This window comes from Danio rerio, chromosome 6 (assembly GCF_049306965.1).
Source record: "Danio rerio strain Tuebingen ecotype United States chromosome 6, GRCz12tu, whole genome shotgun sequence".
Lineage (NCBI taxonomy): Eukaryota > Metazoa > Chordata > Actinopteri > Cypriniformes > Danionidae > Danio > Danio rerio.
This window is the reverse complement of record NC_133181.1, coordinates 42,846,721-42,874,383: the sequence shown is the minus strand read 5'-3', so window position 1 is coordinate 42,874,383 and position 27,663 is coordinate 42,846,721. Positions and strand designations below refer to the sequence as shown.

The 27,663-nt window shown below is 39.1% G+C and overlaps 2 protein-coding genes across 6 annotated transcripts in view; both read left to right on the top strand.

Moving 5' to 3' along the window:
• pfkfb4b (6-phosphofructo-2-kinase/fructose-2,6-biphosphatase 4b) overlaps positions 1 to 27,663 on the top strand; it is a 516,544-nt gene that overhangs the window by 187,240 nt on the left and 301,641 nt on the right. The gene's annotated exons all lie outside the window — the stretch shown is intronic.
• col7a1 (collagen, type VII, alpha 1) overlaps positions 6,896 to 27,663 on the top strand; it is a 127,386-nt gene continuing 106,618 nt past the window's right edge. For all 5 annotated transcript variants that reach the window (XR_012408082.1, XM_073954369.1, XM_073954367.1 and 2 more), the window contains exon 1: positions 6,896 to 7,191. The gene's annotated coding sequence lies outside the window, so the exon portion shown is untranslated. The remainder of the gene's footprint in view (positions 7,192 to 27,663) is intronic.

Genomic DNA, 27,663 nt, shown 5'->3' with positions numbered 1-27,663 from the left:
AAAGCTGTGTTGCGCTCATGCTTCACCTGCTAATCTGCTCCAAACAGATCCTATTTGCTTAATGTGACTCACTTTCTCATCTTTTAGCACCCCAGCTGTCATTGAAAGAGCCTGTTCCCCATTCCTTTACTTAAGAATGTGTCTGGGTGTGTGTATGTGTGTGTTTGTGTGTGTGTGTGTGTGTGTGTGTGTGTGTGTCAGAGCATTCCCCATCTTCTTACATCCTGTACTGTAGGCAACACAGGCTATTGTGAATATATTCTTGTCTCAAGGACATGCGCCAGAAAGATGTTAAGATGGCCAGAAATGTACACAGTGGCCTCTGTTGGATTTAAGAAAAAGTGGCATGTATGAAAAAATGTGCCCCAGTAATGTATTTGAGATTGTCAGAAATGTTCATGGTGGTCTCTGGTGGATTTGTGAAAACAAAAATGGGAAGAAATCAAAGTCCAGGGTACAAATTTCTTGTTTCTCAAAATTGTATCCCTGGCCACATGTTTCCAATAAGCCTGGGTTGCCTGTAGTAGAGCAACATCCCGCAGCCTCTTCTCATTCAAAGTCCATGTATGGCTGGGCTGCTGTTCAGTGCAAACATATACTGTACATGACATACATTCAAAATGAGAACTCATTCATCTCCAACGTGAATGAATCTGCCATGCTAGCCACACAATTATTGTTACTATTGCTTATATACATTATTTTATTAAAAATACAATATTAATTTAGGAATCTTATAATAATTAATTAGAGCTCTTTATATTATTGCTGGCGACGCAGTGGTGCAGTAGGTAGTGCAGAAGGTCGGTGGTTTGAGCCTCGGCTCAGTTAGCGTTTCTGTGTGGAGTTTGCATGTTCTCCCTGCGTTCACATGGGTTTCCTCCGGGTGCTCCGGTTTCCCCCACAGTCCAAAGACATGTGGTTAAGGTGAATTGGGTAGGCTAAATTGTCTGTGGTGTATGAGTGTGTGTGTGCTGATGGGTGTGTGTGGATGTTTCCTAGAGATGTAAGGGCATCCGCTGCAAAAAAAACTTGCTGAATAAGTTGGCGGTTCATTCCGCTGTGGAATATAATAACCCCATTATAACCTTATAACCCCAGGTTAATAAAGGGACTAAGCCGAAAAGAAAATGAATGAATGAATATGTTATTGCTGTTAAATAAATAGTTTATTCATTTATCCATTTATTTTATTTTATTCTTAGTCTCTTTATTAATCAGGAGTCGCCACAGAAGAATGAGTCGCTAACTTTTCCAGCATATGTTTTACACAGCTGATGCCCTTCCGGCCACAACCCAACACTGGGAAACACCCATACACTCCTATTCACACACATACTGTGGCCAACTTAGCTTATTCAATTCACCTATAACGCATGTCTTTGGACTGTGGGGGAAACCAGAGCACCTGGAGGAAACCCACACAAAACCGGGTAGAACATGCAAACTCCACACAGAAATGCCAACTGACCCAGCCGAGGCTTGAACCAGTGACCTTCTTGCTGTGAGGTGATCGTACTATCCACTGTGCCACCGTGACGCCCAATAAAGTTTACAACTATTAAAATGAAAAACATCAAATGTCTATATGGTTATACATTGATGGGTAACACTTTAGAATAATTATCCGTTATAACTAGTTAATAGTCCATTAATAAACTGTTAATGGGTTATAAATGACTTGTTAAATAAAAGTTAATAGTTTGTTAATTATTTATAACTGTGTTATAGATAACTTACAAGCTGTCAGTTAACAAGTTATAAATGACTTGTTAACTTTATTTTATTATTTATAACTATACCCAATAAATTAGTAATAGATCATGAACAAGCTGTTAGAAAATTACTTACTAAAGACTTGCTAAGTATCAGTTAATAGTTTATATATGTTATTGGGACAATATTCTAAAGTTGCAACAATTCTTCATTTAAGTAATGAGGAATAGTTGCAACTTTAGAATAACGTCCCAATAGCATGTTTATAACCAACACTTAACTAATATATTAACTCACACTTTACAGATCAGTTGTTCATAGTTTCTTTACCATCTAATAATACCAGTGAAACTTTTGTAGAACTTTTCTAATAAAATACATTTTTACTTTTTTTGTTTTCATGTTTAGCACAAAAAGTGCCCAAACCTCATGGGTTTGTATTCTGTTTTATACTGCTGTTCTGCCATGTGATGGCTCAGTATGTGTGTTTCTATACATTAAACACAATGTTCAACATTTAATCTGTGGCGTTTCTTTGATAAAATGCAATACGCAGAAAAGCCTGAGTGGAACAAAGTTAAGGTACAAAAATGTTAGATTTTAGATATCACATCTAATTTCTGTAGCTTGAACTTGTTCCATCCATTTGCTGTTTTACAAAGTTTCACTGGTCTGAACAACTGATCTGTAAAGTGTGAGTTAATATATTAGTTAAGTGTTGGTTATAAGCCTATGTATGTTATTGGGACATTATTCTAGTTTCAACTATTCCTCATTTACTAACAGTTAATAAATGAAGAATGGATGCAACTTTAGAATAACGTCGCAATATTATAAATAAACTATTAACTGATACTTAACAAGTTAGTATTTTACTAACAGCTTGTTCATGATCTATTACTAATTTTAGGCATATAATTAAAATACCGTTAACAAGTCATTTATTACTTGTTAACTACCAGCTTGTAAGTTATATATGGCACAGTTATAAATATTTAACACACTATTAACTTTTATTTAACAAGTAATTTATAACATATTAACTAAAAGTTTATTAATGGACTATTAACTAGTTATAACGGATAGTTATTCTAAAGTAACCAGCCTTGTTTTTCTTAATAATAATACTAATAATAGTAACAACAAAAGCAAACTGAATAGCAATATGATTTATATGTACTGAAGGGTGTGTGTATAGTATTTTTAATTATAGTAATAATAAACTTAATCTGTTATACATCATCATTTAAAATGGACAACATTGTGCTAGCAGACACTCCCCTTAAATTCTAAACACTGTGGAAAATGAACAGCTGCCTCATTTAAAGTGCATAATTGCTCTAAATACCTCTACATTGTCACCATGTCCAGACCATTGTGTCCAGCATGTGCCCTTAAAATAATCTGTGAGGACAGTTTTATCCTTTGTTGGAAGTTTAACAAAATCCTGAACTAAAAATGTAAACAACACCTTGAAAAAATCATTTTGATAAAGAGAGGGAAAACCAGCTAAATCTAAGATTACGTCTTTAAAAGGATGGATGCCCTGTAGGCTTGGATTCCAGATGAGTGTGGACAGATGCTTGGGTGTGCCACGAGTCTGCATGACAGGCACTGGGAAAGGAAAGTCAGAGAGAGTGTATTTACTGTAAACTTTTATAATAAGCAATGCAACAGTTGACAGATTAGATATTTGCCCAAATAAAATTTGTAATACAGACAAACGCTTTCAATATTATATGCAAGTGAGCATTTAAACCTTAAATCTGCAATCTTACATTTTTAAAAGTCACTCATTTTAAAAATCTTTTCATAAAATTATTTATTTGAACTTTTTTCTATATTAAACTGAACTTTATATTTGAAAACTCTATATGAAACAAGCTTTTTTCTCTATAGTTTTTAATTATAATGCTTATTTTTCAAAGTAGTTTTCTCAGAATTTGTCTTTTCTCCTGCACTGAGCCATAAATCTTCACGCCAGCAGTATAAAACTTCAGTTTTATTATTCTGAAGGTTTTTAAAGAAGAACATGGTCACACATTGTTTGCCTGATTAGATATTATTCTATATTTAACCAGATTAAAAAAAAACATTTAGATTAAGAGTTATGAAAAATAAATAAATAAAAAGTATAGATAATATAAAATACAAGTTAGTTATTCAGCTATATCACATCACAATGTTAACACATTCATTGGGAAATGGACTGTTGTTGTTTGTTATAAAGGATAGAGCAAAATGATTTAAATGGGATGAGCTCAGACATCTTTAGTTCAGACTGAAGAGTATTCCAGGATGAGGCTCTAGACCAGGGGTGTCAAACTCAATTCCTGGAGGGCCGAAGCCCTGCACAGTTTAGTTCCAACCCTGCTCCAACACACTTACTTGTAGGTTTCAAACAAGCCTGAATGACTCAATTAGTTTGATCAGGTGTGTTTAATTAGGGTTGGAACTAAACTGTGCAGAGATGCGGCCCTTTTGGAACTGAGTTTGACACCTGTGGTCTAGACTAAAGGCTTGCTACCCTATTTCAGTTCGTACCTGGGAAACAGACAAATGATATGTTTCACTTGAACGTAGGGCATACTGGCTTTTTGACCTATGAAGAAGTAAACATTAAAGTGCCAGACTGAGAAAAGCCTTGTGGACCAGAGTCATCCAGTGGGTGTACCTTCGTACATTCAGAGAAAGTCGCTCAACTTTGGCATACAATTCACAATGATGAGTTAGTCTATGACAGCCTGTAATAAACCCCCAGAGTGCTGTGATAAACAGAGTTTTAACGCTGAAGACATTTGGTTGAGGCATTCATATATAAAACATAACCATATAGTCAAGCAATTGTAAAGATGTTGCAGACACCAAATGTTTATGAGCTTTAAAAGAAAAGCAGGATCCATTTTAATATAATAAAACCCAAGCTTAACTCTCAATTTGCGAATCAAATTTGCTACGTGCGCTTTGAAGGAAAACTCCAGATCAAGTAAAAAGCCTAAATACTTGCAGCTGTACACTAAATTTATTTGTTCACTTTGGCCAGTGGTACATAATGGCTGGTTCTGCAAAATGGTGAAACGATTTGAAAAATCATTCATTTATATTTACTGATCCGGAAAGTATTACACATTTTTTATGTTAAAGCTTTATTCCAAAATGGATTAAATTCATGTATTTCCCCCAAATTCTACACACAATACCCCATATTGACAATGCGAAAAATTATTATTATTTTTTATTTTTTAAATTTTGAGCCTTTGCTCAATACTTTGCTATTGCACCTTTGGCAGCAATTACAGCCACAAGTCTTTTTGACTATAATTCCACAAGCTTGGCACACCTGTCTTTAGAAATTCTGGGCTCTGGCTGGGTCACTCAAGCACATTCATCGAGATGTTGTGAAGCCACTCCATTGATTTTTTGGCAGTGTGCTTTGGGTCATTGTCCTGCTGGAAGATGAACCGTTGCCCCAGTCTAAGGTCAAGAGCACTCTGAAGCAGGTTTTCATTCAGGATGTCTCTGTACATTGCTGCATTCATCTTTCCCTCTTTCTGACTAGTCTTCCAATTCCTGCTGCTGAAAAACATCCCCACAGCATGGTGCTGCCACAACCATCTTTCACTGTAGGGATGGTGTTAGCCTGGTGATGAGCGGTGCCTGGTTTTCTCCTAACGTAACACCTACCATTCACTCCACAGAGTTCAATTTTAGTCTCATCAGACCAGAGAATTTTGTTTCTTATGGTCTGAGAGTCCTTTAGATCCTTTTGGCAAATTCCAGGGGAGTGGCTTCCGTCTGGCCACTCTACCATACAGACCTGATTGGTGGATTGCTGCACAGATGATTGTCCTTCTGTAAAGTTCTCCTCTCTCCACAGAAGAGCGCTGGAGCTCAGACAGAGTGACCATCGGGTTATTGATCATCTCCTTGACTAAGGTCCTTCTCCCTGGATCACTCAGCTTAGATGGCCGGCCAGCTCTAGGAAGAGTCCTGGTGGTCCCAAACATCTTCCACTGATGGATGATGGAGGCCTCTGTACTCATTGGAACTTTAAGAGCAGTAGATTTTTTTTCTTTAACCTTCCCCAGGTGTATACCTTTTTAAATTCTGTCCAATAAACTGAATTTTCCACAGGTGAACTCCAATTAAGCTGCTGTAACATCTCAAGAATAATCAGTGGAAGCAGAATATAACTGAGCTCAATTTAAAGCTTCACGGCAAAGTCTGTAAATGCTTAAGTACATGTGATTTTTCAGTTTTTTTATTTTTAATAAATTTGCAACAATTTAAAAAAATTTTTTTTACTTTGTTATTATGGGGTATTGTGTGTAGAATTTTGAGGAAATAAATTAATTTAATCAATTTTGGAATAAGGCTGTTACATAAAGAAATGTGGAAAAAGTGAAGCACTATAAATACTTTCCAGATGCACTGTATCTACATTTAAAATCAATTTTAAATCCTAAAGACGAGACTGAACAATGTTAAAAGCAGACAGATTGTATGGCCTGAACAAGTGATGGAGAGCAACACTAAATCACAGTATCATCAACATACATGATAAAAGGCATTTGGAAGATACCTTTTTTCCTCAAAAAAACGTTCAATTTTCCCTGACAGACTGATCATGAACTGATCTGAATTATGGAGGGATAAAATAAAGTCTCAAAATCCTCTCTCTCAATAGCTTTGACTCAATGTAAAAAAAAGAAAAAAATAAATGAATAAAATAAAATAATTTTGAACCTGACTTCATCCACTGTTCAGATATTTGTCCTAGAATTACCTTAAACATAAATAAAGCATTTTCTACATATTTAAACTTAACAATTTAGAAAGCACATAATAAAAACATGCAATTATATATGTAATGAATCAACTGGGAAAGGATAGTCGTAACTTTTCATTTTTTACCCTGTTCACCTGCATTATCTTAAAGAAAACAAAAATCTGTCACGCCTATTCTATATTTAACAGAGGCTGTTATATTTCGGCTCGGGGAAAAATAACATTTAATTATGATAGTGAGCGAATAATTTACCTGTGCAGGTACAGGCACAAGCACACCGCGCACACTGTACTCCCGGCGGTGATTGGCTGAAAGGCGAGAAGGCGGGCGACTCGATCACAGCTCTGAAAGACGATCCTGAGAAAAGAGTGAATGTCTAGGGATGGACTTAGTTTGCTGCAGGCGTCTGAACAAGTCTGGGCTGCAGTACTTTCACCTCTGCTAACAGCACAGCAACAGAGATGTGAATTTATTCCTTTGCTTGCAGTCCATGAGAGGAGTTTTGCAGTGTTTTGAGGAGGGAAAGTCCATTGACAGGCTGGCGGATGTTGGCGCATCACGCAGGAGCAGTTTGACTAAAAAATTAAACTTCAGTCATTCTTCATATTCAGGATTGTTGGAGGGAATTTGTTAGATCATGAGTGACTAGAAAAACGTCGCTGGCTGATTTACCTCAGTATCAAGTGGTAAGTAAGCTTCCGTTTGTGTTTAATTGATGAAAAGTGATAGAGAACGCTCTGGGATCAGTGATGGAACGCGCTGTAAAACTATGACGCTGCAGGGTCACTGATTGAGGAGCTGATTTAGGGTCAGTTAGACGCTGGATGCTTAAAGGTAAGTTATTTTATGAGATCAGTAATAGACGCTCTAGGCAGATTCTCAACCTTTTGACCTCAATTGTCCCCTGTTGAACACCGCCATATTTCAGAGTAAAACAGGGTTACTAGCCTACTGTGTGGCGAATATGCTTTTACTTTTTATTAATAGGAATCAATGGAGTACACTGTTAGACCTTACCAGGCTTTTTTACAGTAGAACACTGGCAACACTGTTGCCAGCTACTCACTGTAAAAGTTTGGTTACAGTAAGTAACTGGCAACAGTGTTGCCAGTTAATTACTGAAACTGAACCATTACAGTGAGTGGCTGGCAACAGTGTTGCCAGTTGTTTACTGTAACCGAACCATTGCAGTGAATAGCTGGCAACAGTGTTGCCAGTTAATCACTGTAATAGAGCAGTAGTGGTAACTAACTGGAAACTGTGTACAGTTAATTACTGTACTGTAGTGTTACAACTCACAGCATTATACTGCATACACAATAGTATGTCAAGGTGTTACTAAAATTAATTAGTATTTTATTGTTTTGGCAGCAAACAAATATAAAACAGAAAACGTATAACAAAATTAAGAAATCAGCAGATATAAATATCATCTTACATATTACTGAGCCACAGGTCTACACAGCAAGGCTGCAGTCAAACTAACGTTTAAGCATGCAAAATTCTGTCATATGGCTCTGCAAAAAGGAGTGGGATTAAACAAAATATTTAGGGATTGAAAAAGCAAGCAACTGGTTCAGAGAGGTCATGGTTTGATCTTTGATTAGTCTCAAGCAATCACATGATGTGATTTCACAGTTCAGAGTTCTCCAAACTTGATCTTTCCAATGCTGCAAACTGTAAAATTTGTCGCATGAGCATGCATTCCAGGTCTGCAGCATTCACATGCGTATGAATGGAAGTTTAAAGGGAGAAAAGTGCAGTGTGACTGGGACTTTAAGCTGTAACTTTAATTAAACACACCTGATAAAACTAATTAAGGCTCGTTAGAAATCTACAGGTAATGTTAAAGAAGGGTGGGAACTAAACTCTGCTGCCCTGCAGTTTTCCAGTAACTTGGAGTTTGACCCCCATGGTATATAGCAGGGGTGCTCAATCCTGTTCCTGGAGATCTACGTTCTTGCTGATTTCAGTTGCTACCCATATCAAACACACCTGCCTGTAATTATCACGTGGTGTTCAGATCGTAATTAATTGGTTTAGGTGTGTTTGATATGGATAGCAACTGAAATCTGCAGGAAGGTAGATCTCCAGAAACAGGATTATGCACCCCTGATATATAGCATACTTTTAAAGCAACTGCTAACATTTATCACAATTACAATCACATATCCAGTAAACACACACACACACACACACAAAGTGCTGCAGTGAAATGTGTTACTCTCTCCTCAATGCTGACCATGCAAAAAAAAAAAAAAAAAACTGAACAGCAAAAATCAAAATAATTATTTTAAATTTTAAAGTTTTAAATAATTAAAAGCTCTGTCAAATCTCAAAAAGTTTAAAATAATTATAGAAAACAAAAATAAAGTTGGCAACACCAAAAAACCAAAGGATCCAATCTTTGATTGTTATAATTATCTCATGACAACAAACTTTTTTATTGTTTCAAATATAAATTCATAGGTGGAAACAGCTCTGAAAAATACTTAGCAACAAATTCACAACCTGGGACCTGACAGGGGAGCTTTTGTGTGTGGATGGCTATGTGTATCATGTTTTTGTGATTTCCTGTGATGATGTGCACATGTTACCTTACTGAGATGATGGAATTTAATTTTAACTTAGTTGCCAGAAAGATACACACAACTGTTAGCATCTGTACATTATGGCAGTGTGCAATATAAAATAAATACATATAGTTAAACAAAAGTAATGTAAGAAGTTATATGAGGAGAGGCTAGCTAGCTAACAATGTAGCTTTCAAGTACACAGTTCAAGATAACAACAATATAACTTAAAACACAGCCTTATTTTAGAAACCCTCAAAAACATTTGAACACATTTTACTTACTCATTTAAGATTCTTATTTAAGCCTAAAACATATCAGACTCAACATCTGAATTGATAGACAGAGAATAGAGCACACTTAGCAGTAAACAAATCAAACAACTGGCTCTCTTAAAGGGCCAGCATTTTCTGAAAACTCTTTCTAACACCTTTGTGTTTAGAAAAAGACGGACAGCCTGTGGGAGTGTGTGGTGATGCCTAAATCATTATTTGTTTACAGTTATTTACTGCACAATCTACAGAGTAACAGTGCAGTTTTACTAATTAAACACACCTGATCAAACTAAATCTAAAGGTAGTGTGTTGAAGCAGGGCTGGAACTAAATTCTACTAGGCTGTGGCCTTCCAGGAGTTTGACACCCCTGGTACATAGCATATTTTCAAAGCAACTGCCTACATTTATCACAGTTATGCACATATCGTTTAATAAAAACAATAAAAATATACAATAATATAAACTTCATCCATAGGAAAAAATAAATAAATAAATAATCTGATTCTCATGTCGTTCCAAATCTGTAGTAAAAAATAATAAAAAACACAACAAAGATCATGATTTATACATTTATTTAGGAAAGCCTTTATGCTGTTAATGGCACTTTTACTTGCCAGTTTTCCAGACAAATTTATTGAGTCTCTGCAAAAATGTATGTGCATGTTGTTTAAGATATATATATATATATTTTAATAACACATTTTTACTAGTTATTTAGCAAAATACTAATATTCAGTTGAAAGTGCAATTAAAATCTTAACTATAGGTCAAACTAGGCAATTAAATTAGATTAATTATAGAAAAAGTAAACAAAGTTATAAAAATTATTGTGACAATTTCTTTGCTCTGTGTGAATATTTTTGCCTTTAAATGCATTTCGTCCATATCTTACACTTACCTTTTAATAAGCTCTGTGGCATTGGTTGACTCCTGATACTCAATGTTAAAAACATAAAAGGATCCAAAGAAAACACAGAGATAAAATAAATATAAAACAGCAACATAAAGCATCAGAGTAGATGGGGCAGTAATGGTTGAACAGTAATTTACCATTTATTATCACAGTAAATATCTGTAATGGTACATAGAGTAAATAACTGTAATTTATTCTTTGGACTACAGAATTTCATACAAATCCTGCTCCTGTTACAGTAAAATACTGTTTCCTTTCATTACAGCTAAACGCTGGCTATTTTACAGTTATTTACTGCATAATCTACAGTAAGGGTTAACAGTGTAGGCTAAGTAGTAGAAAACATGAATAAACTAATTCAATTGGGTTGATGAAGTCTGAAGAAATCCATTCTCTTTCATCATTAGTTGCTGGGGGAGTAATACATGTATACAGGTTAATGATTTTATTATATATAAAGAGTACACTTTATTTTGAAAATTAATATTTTTTTTACCATTTCTCAGTGAATATAGGCAATGTAGAGTGGTGCATTTAAACAAAAACAGATTTATTAAACAGATATATTTATTGAAATAATATTTTAGTCACCAAACATACTTAGAAATTGAAAGATAAAACAATTAAATTCAAGCAAAATATTACAAAAAAATACAAAAAAACTAAAAAATTTCAACTAAATAATATTGATTTTTTTTGCTTCTCTTGATTTTTCCTCTTTTAAATTTGTATTTATTATTTTTCTCTAACATATAAATTTGGGTGTACTAGTTTTTGGAACATTATCGTAAGTTAATTTGTTAGATAAGCTCTAGATTTGGCTTCAGCACTGACTAATCTAATGTATATTTTAGGCTCTAGATTTTTTGTTAAGGGTTTGGATGAAGGTCATAATGTAGAATTTCTTGCACAGATTGATCATTTAGCCTAACAAGACCTAAATGTATTGTCAGAACAGAAGCTATGTGTATTAATTTTCTTTTGCCTGCATAGGCTATATTTTTGACTCCCAATATACCAGTAGACATTGGCTTTATCTTTGGCATTTTATGAATAATTAAGAACCAGGAAAGTGTCAAAACATCACCTGCATTTTGGATTGCCTGAGAGTGATACACCTTTAAAATAAGCTTGTTTGTTTATAGCTACCCAACAAACAATTTTGTGTTAATAGACGTCTAATAGACATCTAAACGTATACAGCGTGGCTAAAACAAGGCTAAACTTGGGCTGTCAGTGAAAATCTAAAAGACATCTAAGAATAGCCAAAAACAAGACTAGTCGTCTAATAGACAGATTAGACAAACTTTATATGTGTAGTCATTCATTTCTGTTCATTTGATGACTAGTCTAGTTTTGGCCTATTCTTAGACATCTATTAGATTTTCACTGACAGACCAAATTTAGCCTTGTTTTAGCCAAAACGACTACGTTTAGATGTCTATTAGACATATATTAGACATCTTTTACAAGCAAACATGCTTGCTGGGTAATGTTACATTTCCTAAACCATAACAAAAATACATCTTTCTATTTTTGCCAAGATTTAAAATATTTTTGAAGTAAAAAAATCTAGAGTCATTCATGATGTGCTCCAGTCATTGATAGAATGCTGTAGGGGTCAGTAATTCAGTAAGGTCAGTAAAACTCCCTGAAGTCAGTCACAGTTTTTTCTAGGTCAGTAATAATGTGCTCTAGGCTTGGGTAGAGAGAGATCGAGATAGAGTAGTGACTCTGTTGAGTTGAAGCAATAATGATTTATGGAAGTAATTCTGCGAGTTGTGGAATGTCAATCTGCCTTATTTCACAGTTCAGAGTTATTACAGCTTAAAGGTGCAAAATTGCAACGATGCGGGTCCAATGAACATAACAGATCCCTGCCTGGATCAAAACTGTTGTAAGTTGTATCCAAATAGCAGTTTTAAAAACTAAAATGTAATTATTTAACAGAACGGATGTGCTTCAAATACCTCTGATTTATTCATGGAGCTTACATTAGATATGTTAAAACACATCATAACTGCATAATTAGATTTTATTTGTATAATACCGCTTGAAGTGTCCTTGGCTTTGACTTCATTTTCATTTAGGCTGATTCACATTATACTTTTTTATGTTAGCCTTTAATGCAGGTCACACTGACCTTAAGTTCAGAGGGGGCTTAGATCAGAAATGGGATGAAAGAAATCACAGCACAAATATGCTTTATGGTTATGTGCACATGTTTGCATTTACACAGAGAGCTGCTGCAAGAAATAAGGAACTGATAGGCTGATGTTGTGATGAAAGTGTAAAAGAAAGCTTTCCACATCAGCATACAAACATTTCCAAATTGCCTGTTCAGACAGAGGGGGCGGGGCATGACCTCAGTTGAACTTGCGTGATTCGTCACTTTTGATATGTCACACTCAGTGGGCAGGGCTGGAGTGTCTAGGTTACCGTGGACACCTGCTGAGCATGCACGCTTGGCCAGTGGGCTGCTCCTGTTGAGTAACTACTGACAGTTTGTGAATATTAGTGTGTGGCCTTTTTCCGGTATAAAAGAGTAAGCATGACATTATTGAGAACAGCTGGAATGCTCAGTAGTCTTTCTCACTCAAGATTTTAAGTCAGAGCCAAGACTTAAATAATCACTTCAAGAACAATTGCAAATCGGCTCGTATTTGCTGATTGTTTTCTCAGCTCTTTTGATGTCATTTCACCACTTTAGGACACAGTAGAAAACTTCTGTTGCAAAGGGTTTTCTTTTCACGTGTGTGAAAAACATTTGGGGCATGTAACCAGTAACATCTGTGTTTCAGTCTCCATGTGTGTCAGTTTCCCGATTAGACTGTTGCACAGACATAGCAAAGCATGTGTATAGAAATGCCTTGTATGTCTGGATATTTATAGACTATTTTATAACGAGACATTTTGTTAAATGGATTTTTTTAGGCTTTTTAATCTCTTAGAATTGCTTTCATGTTACTGATTTTAGGATAAAATTGGTTCGATTATATTTGGGCTGAGTGATAATGCAAAAAAAAATGATCGCGATATCATGTTTCATATCATTCAGTATAGATAATTATTTAATATTTTTTAACAATCCATTTAGGAATATTATTTTTTATTTATTTAATCACTTTATCTTAATTTAACGACATTACTAAGTTTTCAAATAATTTTAATAGTCAAACACAAAAATATTTAAATAAAATATCTGGTCTCTTCATAATAAAATAAACATAAGTGTTAAAGAGACTCTTAAACTTGATAAATAATATGTTACAAAGTGTGTGTAATGGTATATCGTAAATACTGAACAATCAAAGCAATCTTTAAGGTGTGAATAATAATGAGACAGTAAACCTCAAACTCTGTCAACAACACAAATTATGATAATCAAGTCTGAGCTTTCAAGTAAAGGAACCAACCATCATTATTCAAATAAATATTGCAACATTACAAATTGTAAAGTTGAATGACCACATTACCCACTATGGTACTCTTTTAGATGGGGTGCTTGTGGCTGGGATGCACAAAAAAAGAAACCAAAAAGCCACTCTGGCGACATCCTTACATCCTATTTTATTTACAATCTCCTCGCTGCTGCTATATGGCACTCATTTTTGCATGTGTTGTTATTCTGACCTGAAGTGATAAGCGCGTGCTAAATTATGGATCCGTTGGTGCTGCTTCAGTGGTGTTGCTCGCTGCAGATGTTGGGGATTTCTCAACTTTTCAAGCACCAATGGAAGCGTCAGCCAATCAGGGGTGCGGTTCCCAAACAACGACGTAACAAAATCCAGTATTAGTTTTGGTAATAACATGCACTCGTTTTCCTTATTAATTGAAATATGTAAATGGCACATATATAATAATAATAATAATAATAATATTAATGATGATGTTGATGATTATTATTTGGATATTATTTATTTATTTATTTTTTTGAAAAGTCTACTTTTACAATTTGACACATGCAAACCACTACAGAAATGTTCTAACCAGCAGGCCCGTGCCATATATATTACAGATACATAATAAATTAAAGCTGCAAGCAGCGATGATAGGGACCTCGCACCCGGGCTCACCGCCACCCGGTGGCCTCAGGATGATAGAGAACAGCGAACAATAATATTTTACACCGATATATATAAAGAAGCCGAGAAAATCACAGATTTATGCCAAACTTCCTCCTGTCAGCAGGTGGCGCTATGACTATGACTCAAGCTTGGTATGTAGATGCCTTCAGTAGAGGAATCTTATCAACCTTGTGAATTTTTAGGCAGGTCGGACGTTGTTTGGCTGAGTTATAAGCCAAACTTCCTGTTGCCAGCAGGTGGCGCTTTTACTGTCTTACAGTTGGTATGTTGATGTCTTCAGAAGAGGATTTTAATCAACAATGTGAAGTTTCAGGCAGATTTGACATTGTGGGGCTGAGTTGTAAGCAAAACTACCTTCTGCCAGCAGGTGGCGCTATGACAGACTCAATATTGTTATGTGGATGTGTTCAGGAGAGGACTTTTATCCACCATGTTAAGTTTCACGCTGATCGGACATTGTGTGGTTGAGTTATAAGGACTTCCTGTTCCATGGCGAATCGTTGAGGTTTGTCATGCCACAACGTACACGCCTTTCTGCGAAAACTCTAGATCTTCACAATATAACATCGCTAGAGCTTTCAGATAACACCACCCAAATTTGGTGCGGATACTATAAAATTTGTGGGAGGAGTTTGTTACAGTGTAAAACATGTCATTTCCTGCGGCCAGCAGGTGGCGCTATAACTTTTTCTGGATATCGGCATGTTAAAGTGTTCAGGTCAGGATACTTATCAAACGTGTGAATTTTGAGGCAGGCAGGATAAAGCATGCCTGAGTTATAACGACTTCCTAATTTGTGGCGAATTGTCAAAGTTTGCGAGGCCGCCACGGACACGCCCACTGACAAAAACTTTAAAGCTTCGCAATTTAACATCGCCAAGGCCTTTAGATGTCTAAACCCAATTTTGGTGTTGATCGGATAAAATCCCTAGGAGGAGTTCGTTAAAATACAACGCCTGGAAATGGCAAAAATGCCACTTATTTGCCGCAGGAAGTTAAAAATATCCGACTTCCTGTTGGGTTTGAGATATGGCTCCAAGAGACTTTTTGTATGTTTTGGCATGTTTGAGGTGTGTGCCAATTTTCGTGCATGTGTGTGATTCGTATATCAGGGGCTCATCCGATTAATTTTGGTAGGTGGCGCTGTCGAGTCATTTTGCCACGCCCACTTCAATATTGTTATGTGGATGTGTTCAGGAGAGGACTTTTATCAACCTTGTGAAGTTTCAGGCAGATCGGACATTGTGTGGTTGAGTTATAAGGACTTCCTGTTCCATGGCGAAGCGTTGAGGTTTGTCATGCCGCCACGGACACGCCCCTCTCCGAAAACTCTAGATCTTCACAATATATCATCGCTAGAGCTTTCAGATAACACAACCCAAATTTGGTGCTGATACGAAAAAATTTGTAAGAGGAGTTTGTTACAGTGTAAAACATGTCATTTCCTGTGGCCAGCAGGTGGCGCTATAACTCTATCTGGATATCGGCATGTAAACGTGTTCAGGTCAGGACTCTTATCAAACGTGCGAATTTTGAGGCAGATCGGATAATGCATGCCTGAGTTATAACGACTTCCTGTTTTGTGGCGAATCGTCAAAGTTTGCGAGGCCGCCACGGACACGCCCATCGACGAAAACTCTAAAGCTTCGCAATTTAACATCGCCAAGGCGTTTAGATGACAAAACCCAATTTTGGTGTCGATAGCATAAAATCCCTAAGAGGAGTTCGTTAAGATACAAAGCCTGGAAATGGCAAAAATGCCACTTATTTGCAGCAGGAAGTTAAAAATATCCGACTTCCTGTTGGGTTTGAGATATGGCTCCAAGAGACTTTTTCGTATGTTTTGGCGTGTTTGAGGTGTGTGCCAATTTTCGCGCATGTGCGTGATTCGTGGATCGGGGGCTCGTCCGTTTCATTTTTCTAGGTGGCGCTGTCGAGTCATTTTGCCACGCCCACTTCCATATTGTTATGTGGATGTGTTCAGGGGAGGACTTTTATCAACCATATGAAGTTTCAGGCTGATCAGACTTTGTGTGGTTGAGTTATGAGGACTTCCTGTTCCATGGCGAAGCGTTGAGGTTTGTCATGCCGCCACGGACACGCCCCTTTGCAAAAACTCTAGATCTTTACAATATATCACCGATAGAGCTTTCAGATGACACCACTCAAATTTGGTGCTGATACCATAAAATTTGTGGGAGGAGTTTGTTACAGTGTAAAACATGACATTTCCTGTGGCCAGTAGGTGGCGCTATAACTATATCTAGATATTGGCATGTAAACGTGTTCAGTTCAGGACTCTTATCAAACGTGTGAAATATGAAGCAGATCGGATAATGCATGCCTGAGTTATGACGACTTCCTGTTTTGTGGCGAATCGTCAAAGTTTGCGAGGCCGCCACGGACACGCCCATCGACGAAAACTCTAAAGCTTCGCAATTTAACATCGCCAAGGCCTTTAGATGACAAAACCCAATTTTGGTGTTGATCGGATAAAATCCCTAGGAGGAGTTCGTTAAAATACAACGCCTGGAAATGGCAAAATCGCCACTTTTTCGCCGCAAGAAGTTAAAAATATCCGACTTCCTGTTGGGTTTGAGATATGGCTCCAAGAGACTTTTTCGTATGTTTTGGCATGTTTGAGGTGTGTGCCAATTTTCGTGCATGTGCGTGATTCGTGGATCGGGGGCTCGTCCGTTTCATTTTTCTAGGTGGCGCTGTCGAGTCATTTTGCCACGCCCACTTCCGAATCCCCTAAAACCCAGCCATTTACACCGCGTTTGGTGTGTGTGCAAATTTTCGTGAGTTTTCGGGCATGTTTAGACCCTCAAAAGTGCCCCGATTGGGGGCGGAATAATAATAATAATTAAAGCTGCAAGCAGCGATGATAGGGACCTCGCACCCGGGCTCACCGCCGCCCTGTGGCCTCAGGATGACAGAGAACAGCGAACAATAATATTTTAAGCCGATATATATAAAGAAGCCGAGAAAATCATAGATTTATGCCAAACTTCCTCCTGTCAGCAGGTGGCGCTATGACTGTGACTCAAGATTGGCATGTAGATGTCTTCAGGAGAGAAATCTTATCAACCATGTGAATTTTCAGGCAGGTCGGACGTTGTTTAGCTGAGTTATAAGCCAAACTGCCTTTTGTCAGCAGGTGGCGCTATGACAGACTCAATGTTGTTATGTAAATGTGTTCAGGAGAGGACTTTTGTCAACCATGTGAACTTTCAGGCAGATCAGACTTTGTGTGGTTGAGTTATAATGCAAACTACCATCTGCCAGCAGGTGGCGCTATAACTATGACTTAAGATTGGCATGTAGATGCCTTCAGTAATGGAATTTAATCAACCATGTGAAGTTTCAGGCTGATCGGATGTTGTTTGGCTGAGTTATAAGCCTATCAACCTTCTGCCAGCAGGTGGCGTTATGACTGACTCATTACTGTTTTGGGGATGTGTTCAGAAGAGGACTTTTATGAGCCATGTGAAGTTTCAGGCTGATCTGACTTTGTGTGGTTGAGATATAAGGACTTCCTGTTCCACGGCGAAGTGTTGAGGTTTGTCATGATGCCACGGACACGCCCCTCTGCAAAAACTCTAGATCTTGACAATATATCATCACTTAAGCTTTCAGATAACAACCCACCAAATTTGGTGCTGATACGAAAAAATTTGTGGGAGGAGTTTATTACGCTGTAAATCATGACATTTCCTGTGGCCAGCAGGTGGCGCTATAACTGTATCTGGATATCGGCATGTAAACGTGTTCTGGTCTGGACTCTTATTAAACATGTGAATTTTGAGGCAGATCAGATAATGCATGCCTGAGTTATAATGACTTCCGGTTTTGTGGCGAATCGTCAAAGTTTGCGGGGCCGCTACGGACACGCCCATCGACAAAAACTATAAAGCTCCGCAATTTAACATCGCCAAGGCCTTTAGATGACAAAACCCAATTTTGGTGTCGATAGTATAAAATCCCTAGGAGGAGTTTGTTAAGATACAACGCCTGGAAATGGCAAAAATGCCACTTATTTGCAGCAGGAAGTTAAAAATATCTGACTTCCTGTTGGGTTTGAGATATGGCTCCAAGAGACTTTTTCGTATGTTTTGGCGTGTTTGAGGTGTGTGCCAATTTTCGCGCATGTGCGTGATTCGTAGATCAGGGGCTCGTCCGTTTAATTTTTCTAGGTGGCGCTGTCGAGTCATTTTGCCACGCCCACTTCAATATTGTTATGTGGATGTGTTCAAGAGATGACGTTTATCAACCATGTGAAGTTTCAGGCTGATCAGACTTTGTGTGGTTGAGTTATGAGGACTTCCTGTTCCATGGCGAAGCGTTGAGGTTTGTCATGCCGCCACGGACACGCCCCTCTGCGAAAACTCTAGATCTTCACAATATATCATCGATAGAGCTTTCAGATGACAGCACTCAAATTTGGTGCTGATACCATGAAATTTGTGGGAGGAGTTTGTTACAGTGTAAAACATGTCATTTCCTGTGGCCAGCAGGTGGCGCTATAACTGTATCTGGATATCGGCATGTAAACGTGTTCAGGTCAGGACTCTTATCAAACGTGTAAATTTTGAGGCTGATCGGATAATGCATGCCTGAGTTATAATGACTTCCTGTTTTGTGGCGAATCGTCAAAGTTTGCGAGGCTGCCACGGACACGCCCATCGACGAAAACTCTAAAGCTTCGCAATTTAACATCGCCAAGGCCTTTAGATGACAAAACTCAATTTTGGTGTCGATCTGATAAAATCCCTAGGAGGAGTTCGTTAAAATACGACACCTGGAAATGGCAAAAATGCCACTTTTTCGCCGCAGGAAGTTAAAAATATCAGACTTCCTGTTGGGTTTGAGATATGGCTCCAAGAGACTTTTTCGTATGGTTTGGCATGTTTGAGGTCTGTGCCAATTTTCGTGCATGTGCGTGATTTGTGTATCGGGGGCTCGTCCGTTTAATTTTTCTAGGTGGCGCTGTCGAGTCATTTTGCCACGCCCACTTCCGAGACCCATATCAACCTGCTATTTACACCGCGTTTGGTGTGTGTGCAAATTTTCATGAGTTTTCGGGCATGTTTAGCCCCTCAAAAGTGCCCCGATAGGGGGCGGAATAATAATAATAATAATAATAAAAAACGGAGCAATTCCAATAGGGCCTACGCACCGTTTCGGTGCTCGGTCCCTAATAATAATTAAAGCTGCAAGCAGCGATGATAGGGACCTCGCACCCGGGCTCACCGCCGCCCGGTGACCTTACGATGACAGAGAACAGCGAACAATAATAATATAAGCCGATATATATATAAAAAACCTAAGAAAAATACTGATTTATGCCAAACTTCCTCCTGTCAGCAGGTGGCGCTATACCTGTGACTCAAGATTGGCATGTAGATGTCTTCAGGAGCGGAATTTAATCAACCATGTGAAGTTTCAGGCATATGGGACATTTTGTGGCTGAGTTATAAGCCAAACTACCTTTTGCCAGCAGGTGGCGCTATTAAAAACTCAATATTATTATGTAGATGTGCTCAGGAGAGGACTTTCATCAACCATGTGACATTTTAGACAGATCGGACATGGTGTGGCCGAGTTACAAGCCAAACTACCTTCTGCCAGCAGATGGCGCTATTACTGACTCAATATTGTTATGTAGATGTGTTCAGGAGAGGACTTTTATCAATCATGTGAAGTTTCAGGCAGATCGGACATTGTGTGGTAGAGTTATAAGGACTTCCTGTTCCATGGCGAAGCGTTGAGGTTTGTCATGCCACCACAGACACACCCCTCTGCAAAAACTCTAGATCTTCACAAAATATCATCTCTAGAGCTTTCAGATGACACCACTCTATTTTGGTGCTGATACGGGAAAGTTTGTGTTAGGAGTTTGTTATAGTGTCAAACATGTCATTTCCTGTGGCCAGCAGGTGGCGCTATAACTGTAACTGGATATCGGCACGTAAACCTGTTCAGGTCAGGACTGTTATTAAATGTGTGAATTTTGAGGCAGATCTGATAATGCATGCCTGAGTTATAACGACTTCCTGTTGTGGCGAATCATCAAAGTTTGCGAGGCCGCCACAGACACGCCCATCGATAAAAACTCTAAAGCTTCGCAATTTAACATCGCCAAGGCCTTTAGATGATAAAACCCAATTTTGGTGTCGATCGGATAAAATCCCCAGGAGGAGTTCGTTAAACTACAACGCCTGGAAATGGCAAAAATGCCACTTTTTCGCCGCAGGAAGTTAATAATATCTGACTTCCTGTTAGGTTTGAGATGTGGCTCCAAGAGACTTTTTCGTATGTTTTGGCATGTTTAAGGTGTGTGCCAATTTTTGTGCATGTGCGTGATTCGTAGCTCGGGGGCTCGTCCGTTTAATTTTTCTAGGTGGCGCTGTTGAGTCAATTTGCCACGCCTACTTCAACATTGTCATGTGGATGTGTTCAGGAGAGGACTTTTATCAACCATGTGAAGTTTCAGGCAGATCGGACATTGTGTGGTTGAGTTATAAGGACTTCCTGTTCCATGGCGAAGCGTTGAGGTTTGTCATGGCGCCACGGACACGCCCCTCTCCGAAAACTCTAGATCTTCACAATATATCATCGCTAGAGCTTTCAGATAACACAACCCAAATTTGGTGCTGATACGAAAAAATTTGTGGGAGGAGTTTGTTACACTGTAAAACATGTCATTTCCTGTGGCCAGCAGGTGGCGCTATAACTCTATCTGGATATCGGCATGTAAACGTGTTCAGGTCAGGACTCTTATCAAGCGTGTGAATTTTGAGGCAGATCGGATAATGCATGCCCGAGTTATAACGACTTCCTGTTTTGTGGCGAATCATCAAAGTTTGCGAGGGCGCCACGGACACGCCCATCGACGAAAACTCTAAAGCTTCGCAATTTAACATCGCCAAGGCCTTTAGATGACAAAACCCAATTTTGGTGTCGATCGGATAAAATCCCTAGGAGGAGTTCGTTAAAATACAACGCCTGGAAATGGCAAAAACGCCACTTTTTCGCCGCAGGAAGTTAAAAATATCCGACTTCCTGTTGGGTTTGAGATATGGCTCCAAGAGACTTTTTCGTATGTTTTGGCGTGTTTGAGGTGTGTGCCGATTTTCGTGCATGTGCGTGATTCGTGTATCGGGGGCTCGTCCGTTTAATTTTTCTAGGTGGCGCTGTCGAGTCATTTTGCCATGCCCACTTCCGAGACCCATATCAACCTGCTATTTACACCGCGTTTGGTGTGTGTGCAAATTTTCATGAGTTTTCGGGCATGTTTAGACCCTCAAAAGTGCCCCGATAGGGGGCGGAATAATAATAATAATAATAATAATAATAAAAAACGGAGCAATTCCAATAGGGCCTACGCACCGTTTCGGTGCTCGGTCCCTAATTAAAGCTGCAAGCAGCGATGATAGGGACCTCGCACCCGGGCTCACCGCCGCCCGGTGACTTTACGATGACAGAGAACAGCGAACAATAATAATTTAAGCCAATATATTTTTAAAAATCTAAGAAAAATCACAGATTTAAGCCAAACATCCTCCTGTCAGCAGGTGGCGCTACAACTGTGACTCAAGATTGGCATGTAGATGTCTTCCGGAGAGTAATCTTATCAACCATGTGAAGTTTCAGGCACATGGGACATTGTGTGGCTGTGTTATAAGCCAAACTACCTTCTGCCAGCAGGTGGCGTTATGACTGACTCAATATTGTTATGGGGATGTGTTCAGGAGTGGACTTTTATCAACCATGTGAAGTTTCAGGCAGATCAGAGATTGTGTGGAGATTGTGTTAACAAACTACATTCTGCCAGCAGGTGGCGCTATTAAAGACTCAATATTATTATGTAGATGTGCTCAGGAGAGGACTTTCATCAACCATGTGACATTTTAGGCAGATCGGACATTGTGTGGCCGAGTTACAAGTCAAACTACCTTCTGCCAGCAGGTGGCGCTATGACTGACTCAATGTTGTTATGTGGATGTGTTCAGGAGAGAACCTTTATCAATCATGTGAAGTTTCAGGCAGATCAGACATTGTGTGGTTGAGTTATAAGGACTTCCTGTTCCATGGCGAAGCGTTGAGGTTTGTCATGCCGCCACAGACACGCCCCTCTGCAAAAACTCTAGATCTTCACAATATATCATCGCTAGAGCTTTCAGATGACACCACTCTATTTTGGTGCTGATACGGGAAAGTTTGTGGGAGGAGTTTTTTACAGTGTGAAACATGTCATTTCCTGTGGCCAGCAGGTGGCGCTATAACTGTAACTGGATATCGGCACGTAAACCTGATCAGGTCAGGACTGTTATTAAATGTGTGAATTTTGAGGCAGATCGAATATTGCATGCCAGAGTTATAAAGACTTCCTGTTTTGTGGCGAATCATCAAAGTTTGCGAGGCCGCCACGGACACGCCCATCGATGAAAACTCTAAAGCTTCGCAATTTAACATCACTAAGGCTTTAAGATGACAAAACCCAATTTTGGTGTTTTTCAGATAAAATCCCTAGGAGGAGTTCGTTAAAATACAACGCCTGAAATGGCAAAAGCGCCACTTATTCGCCGCAGGAAGTTAAAAATATCCGACTTCCTGTTGGGTTTGAGATATTGCTCCAAGAGACTTTTTCGTATGTTTTGGCGTGTTTGAGGTGTGTGCCAATTTTCGTGCATGTGCGTGATTCGTAGATCAGGGGCTCGTCCGTTTAAATTTTATAGGTGGCGCTCTTGAGCCATTTTGCCACGCCCACTTCAATATTGTTATGAGGATGTGTTCAGGGGAGAACTTCTATCAACCATATGAAGTTTCAGGCTGATCTGACTTTGTGTGGTTGAGTTATGAGGACTTCCTGTTCCATGGCGAAGCGTTGAGGTTTGTCATGCCGCCACGGACACGCCCCTCTGCAAAAACTCTAGATCTTTACAATATATCACCGATAGAGCTTTCAGATGACACCACTCAAATTTGGGGCTGATACGGAAAAATTTGTGGGAGGAGTTTGTCACGATGTAAAACATGTCATTTCCTGTGGCCAGCAGGTGGCGCTATAGCTATATCTGGATATGGGCATGTAAACGTGTTCAGGTCAGGACTCTTATCAAACGTGTGAAATTTGAAGCAGATCGGATAATGCATGCCTGAGTTATAACGACTTCCTGTTTTGTGGCGAATCGTCAAAGTTTGCGAGGCCGCTACGGACACGCCCATCGACGAAAACTCTAAAGCTTCGCAATTTAACTTTGCCAAGGCCTTTAGATGAAAAAACCCAATTTTGGTGTCGATCGGATAAAATCCCTTGGAGGAGTTCGTTAAAATACAACGCCTGAAAATGGCAAAATCGCCACTTTTTCGCCGCAGGAAGTACAAAATATCTGACTTCCTGTTGGGTTTGAGATATGGCTCCAAGAGACTTTTTCGTATGTTTTGGCATGTTTGAAGTGTGTGCCAATTTTCGTGCATGTGCGTGATTCGTGTATCGGGGGCTCGTCCGTTTAATTTTTCTAGGTGGCGCTGTCGAGTCATTTTGCCACGCCCACTTTTGAGACCCATATCAACCTGCTATTTACACCGCGATTGGTGTGTGTGCAAATTTTCATGAGTTTTCGGGCATGTTTAGACCCTCAAAAGTGCCCCGATAGGGGGCGGAATAATAATAATAATAATAATAAAAAACGGAGCAATTCCAATAGGGCCTACGCACCGTTTCGGTGCTCGGTCCCTAATTAAAGCTGCAAGCAGCGATGATAGGGACCTCGCACCCGGGCTTACCGCCGCCAGGTGGCCTTAGGATGACAGAGAACAGCGAACAGTAATAATTTAAGCCGATATATATAAAGAACCTGAGAAAATCACAGATTTATGCAGAACTTCCTCCTGTCAGCAGGTGGCGCTATAACTGTGACTCAAGATTGTTATGTAGATGCCTTCAGTAAAGGAATCTTATCAACCATGTAAATTTTCAGGCAGATCGAATATTGTTTGGCTGAGTTATAAGCCAAACTTCTGGTTGCCAGCAGGTGGCGCTATGACTGTGACTCAATACTGTTTTGTAGATGTCTTCAGGAGAGGACTTTTATCCACAATGTGAAGTTTCAGGCAGGTCAGACATTGTATGGCTGAGTTATAAGCCAAAATTCCTTCTGTCAGCAGGTGGCGCTATGACTGTCAATCAATATTGGCATGTAGATGTCTTTAGGAGTGGATTTTAATTAACCATGTGAAGTTTCAAGCTGTTCAGACATTGTCTGGCTGAGTTATAAGCCAAACTACCTTCTGCCAGCAGGTGGCACTATGACAGATTCAGTATTGGCATTTAAATGTCTTCAGAAGAGGAATTTAATCAACCATGTGTAGTTTCATGCAGATCAGACATTGTGTGGTTAAGTTATAAGCCAAAATTCCTTCTGCCAGCAGGTGGCGCCATGACTGTGACTCAATATTGGCATGTAGTTATGTTCAGGAGAGGACTTTTATCAACCATGTGAAGTTTCAGGCAGATCGGAAATTGTGTGTTTGAGTTATAAAGCCATCCTGTTCCACGGCGAAGAGTTGAGATTTGTCATGCCGCCACGGACACGCCCCTTTGTGAAAACTCTAGATCTTCACAATATATCATTGATAGAGCTTTCAAATGACACCCCTCAAATTTGGCGCTGATAGGATAAAGTTTGTGGGAGGAGTTTATTACAGTGTAAATCATGTCATTTCCTGTGGCCAGCAGGTGGCGCTATAACTCTATCTGGATATTGGCATGTAAACGTGTTGAGGTCAGGACTCTTATCAAGCAAGTGAATTTTGAGGCAGATCGGATAATGCATGCCTGAGTGATAACGACTGCCTGTTTTGTGGCGAATCGTCAAAGTTTGTGAGGCCACCACGGACACGCCCATCGATGAAAATTCAAAAGCTTCGCAATTTAACATCGCCAAGGCCTTTAGATGACAAAACCCAATTTTGGTGTTGATCAGATAAAATCCCTAGGAGGAGTTCGTTAAAATACAACGCCTGGAAATGGCAAAAACGCCACTTTTTCGCTGCAGGAAGTCAAAAATATCCGACTTCCTGTTGGGTTTGAGTTATGGCTCCAAGAGACTTTTTCGTATGTTTTGGCATGTTTGAGGTGTGTGCCAATTTTCGTGCATCTGCGTGATTCGTAGATTGGGGGCTCGACCGTTAAAATTTTATAGGTGGCGCTGTCGAGTCGTTTTGCCACGCCCACTTTAATAATTTCCAAGGCATGTGTTCAGGAGAGGACTTTTATCAACCATGTGAAGTTTCAGGCAGATCGGACATTGTGTGGTTGAGTTAGAAGGACTTCTTGTTCCATGGCGAAGCGTTGAGGTTTGTCATCCCGCCACGAACACGCCCCTCTCCGAAAACTCTAGATCTTCACAATATATCATCACTAGAGCTTTCAGATGACACCACTCAAATTTGGTGCTGATACGATAACATTTGTGGGAGCTAGTTTGGTACAGTGTAAAACATGTCATTTCCTGTGGCCAGCAGGTGGCGCTATAACTGTCTCTGGATTTTGGCATGTAAACGTGTTCAGGTCAGGACTCTTATCAAGCGTGTGCATTTTGAGGCAGATCGGATAATGCATGCCTGAGTTATAATGACTTCCTGTTTAGTGGCGAATCGTCAAAGTTTGTGAGGCCCCCACGGACACGCCCATCGACGAAAACTCAAAAGCTTCGCAATTTAACATCACCAAGGCCTTTAGATGACAAAACTTAATATTGGTGTCGATCGGATAAAATCCCTAGGAGGAGTTTGTTAAAATACAACGCCTGGAAATGGCAAAAATGCCACTTTTTCGCCGCAGGAAGTTAAAAATATCCGACTTCCTGTTGGGTTTGAGATATGGCTCCAAGAGACTTTTTCGTATGTTTTGGCATGTTTGAGGTGTGTGCCAATTTTCGTGCATGTGCGTGATTCGTATATCGGGGGCTCGTCCGTTTAATTTTTCTAGGTGGCGCTGTCGAGTCATTTTGCCACGCCCACTTCCGAAGCCCATAACAAACGTAAATTTTCGCCACTTCTGAAGCGTGTGCAAAGTTGCGTGAGTTTTCGGGCATGTTTAGCCCTTCTAAACCGCGATTCATTCCGCGGAAGAAGAAGAAGAAGAAGAAGAATAATAATAAACGGAGCAATTCCAATAGGGCCTACGCACCGTTTCGGTGCTCGGTCCCTAATAACCTACTACAAATTAAAAGCATTAAAGCATGCTATGTTTTGTTTTAAGCTTTGGAGCATAAATTCCGCTTTTAAATAATAGGCCACCAATAGCTTTAAAATGGTGTTCAAAATGACCAATGTTTTCAATTGTAAACATGAAGATTGCTAAAACTAAACTGTAAAAAAAACTTTGAAAGCAAATTACACCTAAGAGTGATGACTTTAATGTTTTTTTTTTAATAATTTCAAGTTTAAATGTTAGATTGCTCTAAGCGAATAGGGCATAGGGGGATAACTGGCAATAGAACACAGTAAGCAACTACTGTATGTTTCTAACTACCGCTCCAGAGGTGTAGTTTCAAGTGTACAAGTTTGCAACGCAGTTTGCAAATGTTCACTGGAACGATGGATTTGGGAAATGTCAAATCAAGGAACTATGTTTGTAATGTTTGTAATGACGGAACTTGCGACCTTAGTTGGCTTACGATAGTAATCAGAAATGCACTCAGATCGTTTTATGCAAACACCCCAGTTCAGACAATAGCCGAGTGCAGACTCATTTCATTGGCTGATGCTGCTGTATACCATATAAACAGCGATTTTTTATTAGTTTAATCGGATTACGGTCATAATCGCATTATTGAAGTGCAGTACAGACATGTAAACACCGCATTCAAACTATTACCATCATGTAAGACTTTTCGCAGTATTTTGTGATGGGATAGTCCATACACACACTGCTGTTTGACACTATTCTCTGCACCTATCGAAATGGGAAATGCGGAGGTTTATTTCTCATTTGGCGTACCCTATTAAATTTCCTTTAAAACAACAGTTCAGCAGTTCATACTCTCATCTAATATCTTGTTTGTCATGTGGGGATGCATGAAATGTTCCTGTATGAACTGAAGTTAAAGTCGACAAATTAAAAATGAAACACCCGAAATTACATGAAACTCCAGAGCAAATGGGATTATTGTGGTTAATCGAATTTTGTGCTATAACATGTAAAACGGGATCATGAAAGGAACATTCAGAAATCAACTCATGTAAACACCTTAATCATATTATTGTCTTATTCAGATTAAGGCCAATAATTCATTT